The following is a 4,208-nucleotide window of genomic DNA, read 5'->3' as shown; positions in this document are numbered from 1 at the left end:
AATCTAAAGGAGACAATCTCTTCAGCATGGTAAATGGGATGAAAAAACAGTGAGTTTGTTAGATGTTTCATATGTAATTTTACATCAAGAAAGGGGGGCTCAGAGAATACCAGGACCCAGAGTAGCAGAAAAGCCTGTTACTGACAGGGATTTGCACCTTCTGGAGCAAATCCCAAGTAAACATAACTATTCCTGGCTCTCCAAAATGCCTACCAGAAGGATGAATGAGCATATCTATTCTGGTCAGCAGAACTCATTGAATATTTATATGCAAGTTTTCATTTAAGTGAAATATTCCAAAGCATTTACTACAGCTGAAGAATGTGGATCTTTGAAATTAAGAATTCACAGATCCCTTCTGCATCTAAGAATAGCTTAAGAACTAGAAATAGCCACAACAATAATCACATATTTTTTGAAACACTATATTTCAGTGGTTACAGCAGTGCTGGTAACTTATTTTTTATTATACCTGTTTCTGATCTTTAGCGTAGTACTGGCTTTATCCATTTCCCTCAGCTAGGAGCTTGCAAAGCTTTCACAACAATTAGCCTGACATTCTCAGTCCTCCTGAACTGCATTGAGATCCACACACCCAGGAGAGATGGAAAACAGAAGGCAGGATGGTCTCGTGATCACTGTGTCATCACAAGATATGGATTTGTTTCTGTGTAACCTCAGAAATCATATTCAACGTGTCTGCATTTGGTGATGCAATGCCCTGTGGAAATCTTAGAACTAACACTAAGCCAGCTGGCTTTGAAGCATGCAGTATTTTACCCTTCCTACATGCACGTGCTGCTGTGTTGTATAATGCAAATCTAGCAATTTCCTTGGAGCCTGCTGCAGTGTGTCTGCATTAGCCAGCAACTTGAAGTCATTTTTTGTCTCCTTTGTGCCTTAGCTCTCCAAATCTACACTGTAAAAACAGCACTTCAAAGTGGACTATTACTACTGTATGCATGCATGGTCAGCAGCAGTAAGTTATGAGTCTACAAATACCTGAGAGACAAGAAATGCACCTCTAAAACCAAAGAGTAACAGCAGCACCTTCTTTGCTTAACTTGCCTAACATTTGAGAAACAAAGACTTAGAAAGAGAATTACTTGTTCAGTTGCCCTTTTCTCTACTGGTAAAATGATGAGATGTACCAGGAAAATGGTAATAACAATTCACCTGTGGAATGTTTAAGTAAAAGCATACACAGTATTCCGACCAAATGTTCTAGTGAACGAAGTTCTGTATATTCGTACTAAACTTCCATCGGATTTCTGAGCAATTAAGAAAAATCAGAGTAAGCAACATGCATTCTGTACAGGGAAATAAAAGAAAGCACTGGAGAATTCAATTGCAGCATGAGAACATACCAAAGGGCTAAACTGCACAGGAAAACAAAACCCTTAAAAAGAACTTTGAACCTGATATTTGGATAGAAATTTTGAATGAAAATCTGAAACTGTTCTTCTCATTTACTGCTCCTGGTTTGCCAGAGCAATAAGAGTAGTGCTTGGTTTTCATTTCAGCTGGAGAAAAGTCTCTAGGATTGATGTTTATAGGGCTTAAAATGCCATATTTATTAAGGCTGACTTCTAGTTTGAGTTCTTTTGGGAATGACAGGGAGAAGGTGAACTTCAAACAGAGCCATGGGAGCATGCAAAAAACAGGGAGGAAACAAGGCTCATATCCAATTTGGTTCAGACTTCAGAGAGGGTTTGGCCTGAGGCAGAACACCTGAAACACTAGAAGGAAAACGCCAGAGGACCCTCCTCACAAGGATGTAATTTAGCAAAGAATCACAGTGATACTACAGTAGATTGTACAACCCCCTTAAAACAGACAGTCTGAGTATCAGGTAACAGCCTTGAGGGCAAGAGCTAAACAACTTGCTGGGATGTTACACCTGCTCCAGGTATTTACTAGGCCAGGTAGCTGTGGGGAAGAGGAAAGCTTATTCGTAAGCAGAACCAAGATCTACACCCTTAAATCACCATGTAAGACATGCAATTCTAAAATGCATTTTAATAAGCATAAGGAGAAACTACCCAGAAGCACAGGAGCTCTCCACTGTGACGTTTAGCACAAAGCTCTGCTATGATTTAAGATTCTCTGCCACTGTTGCTTTCATAAACTCTAACCCACATTCCTCCACATAAAACCTGCCTCCCCCCCTCAAAAACATGCAAAGGCTACTTAACTGTTTTGTGCCAAGTGGGGCTTGTAAAGTCAGCCAAGCAGGAGAGACATAACAGCACTTAGTAAAGGATGAGTACCACAGGGAAACCTCTTGCCTTCACTGTCCTACTCTGATTCCATTTCTTGTGTTCTTGTCCCAGCTGGCACTCTATTCCAGCAACTGACCTCATGAAAAATTGTCAGACAGAAACATTTGTGGTCAGAAAACATTTTAAAATGATAAATGTACCAGAAAAAAATGTTTCTCCCTCTCTTATTTGGCCTTCACCAAACAAGCTCCTTGTCAGATTAACCAGAATAGTGTTAAGAAGTTTGCACAGTCCTAATAAAAAAAACAAAGACTTGAGTCCTTGGAGTCACCTATTTCCATTGTCATGACTTTCAGCTACAAGTTAGAAAGTCTAAGTAAAAAGAAGTTGCCAGCAATCAACCTTAACTCAGAGGCAAGTGAACATTAGCAAGAACAACAGATGATGTGTCAAGACGACTATTATGGACTACAGACTAAGTGCTAAACTACAGCAATTAAAATAAAGACAGGAGCATTTTGCCCAGAGAGGTGGTGATGCCTCATCCCCAGAGAGGCTCAAGGCCAGGCTGGACTGGGCTCCAAGCTGTAGGTATCCCAGCTCATTGCAGGGGAGTTGGACCAGATGGCCTATAGAGGTCCACTCCAAGTCAAGCTACTAAATGATTCTATTCAGTCTTTGTTACACAATGGCCCGCTGAGATGTGCACTGTTACAGGTGATGATGGCAGACCATAAATTGCTTCTTGAAATGAAAACTAAACCATCACAGAGCATAGATCCTCCGTTCATTATGCATTTACCTAATTCATCCACACATCAAAAAGCCTTCAAGTACAGTTTCATAATTTCAGAGTTTGAAAGTTAGAAAGTAAAACTGAAGGGCTTTGCTATAGAGCACAGGCAGTTTCAGGGTCTTTCTGAAACAGGAGAACCAGCTGAGAGATACCACTTTTAAGATGACTCTGCGAGCGTCTTAAGAAGAATTTAACTTGTTATATTTAAGGAGATAAAGAAAAATTCTTGTGAATATCAGGGCACCTTTCTCATGGTTTCTTTTCTCCCTTTTTGTGATAGCTAATCAAGAGTAACAATAAGAGAACTAATAGTAAGGTTATTCCTTCAGCCCAAACCTTTGAGATACAGACCTGAGTAGATAATTATGGGCAGCGATGAAACTACAAATACAGTTTCTTAATGGCCCACTATCAGAAAGCACACAGTTAATTCAAAGACAAATTCAGGTTTTCTCATTCTGGCATTAGAAAACAAGGAAGAAAAATGGTGAGAAACAGTTTGAACAAAAATACCATTCCCTGGACCACAACATCTCTACAACACATCCAATCCTCCTTCTTGATTAAGAAAGTATCAAGAACACACTGTACACTTTAAATCAGCTAACAATCCAGTTACAAGCCTCAAAGTACAAAGCCCCTGAAACCTGTGGCTCCTTAGCAGATAGGTGTGCCTTTAGTAAATATCTTCAGGGATTAGGACCACATATTTACAGTCCAGATTACTAAGACTGAAGAAAAAACATGAACATGCTGTAAGGGTTTTTAAAATCCGGTTGGAAATAAATTGCTGACAGTTAACTGTACAGCCAATGAGTAAACAAAGTCTTAAACAGATGCTCTGTTAAGATACACTACCATAACGGAAAGATGAACTGTGATAAATGGAACTACTCACCAGTGTTGAAGGCATACAGCAAACTCCACAAAGGAACAATCTCCACAGAAAGAGAACCTTCCTCAGTTGCAGTCAGCCCTTAAATGGGTTCCAGGAGAGGTGGAGCCATGCTCCACCCCCTTCTGGTGGCACAGTTGAATTGTCTTCACCTGTGCCTCCTGCTTGCCCCAGGTGGTCAATCAGAGGTTCAGGTTGTGATCAACAGTTTCCCATACAGTAATATAAAGAGATTACTTATGTAAATGTGCTGGGCCACATCTTAGGACATACAAAGGTATACAAAAAACCTTAT

At 40.1% G+C, this 4,208-nt stretch overlaps 1 long non-coding RNA gene across 1 annotated transcript; it reads right to left on the bottom strand.

The window, feature by feature from the left end:
- Positions 1-1,512: 1,512 nt before the first annotated feature.
- LOC140250922 (uncharacterized) lies at positions 1,513-3,953 on the bottom strand. Its single transcript, XR_011903330.1, has 3 exons — positions 3,917-3,953; positions 2,196-2,353; positions 1,513-1,929 (listed from the first exon to the last, which is right to left on the bottom strand). It is a non-coding gene; the product is annotated as an uncharacterized lncRNA (long non-coding RNA).
- Between the last annotated feature and the right edge of the window lie 255 nt (positions 3,954-4,208).

The sequence above is a fragment of the Excalfactoria chinensis genome, chromosome 4, assembly GCF_039878825.1.
Source record: "Excalfactoria chinensis isolate bCotChi1 chromosome 4, bCotChi1.hap2, whole genome shotgun sequence".
NCBI lineage: Eukaryota > Metazoa > Chordata > Aves > Galliformes > Phasianidae > Excalfactoria > Excalfactoria chinensis.
This window is presented reverse-complemented; position numbering and strand designations above follow the sequence as displayed.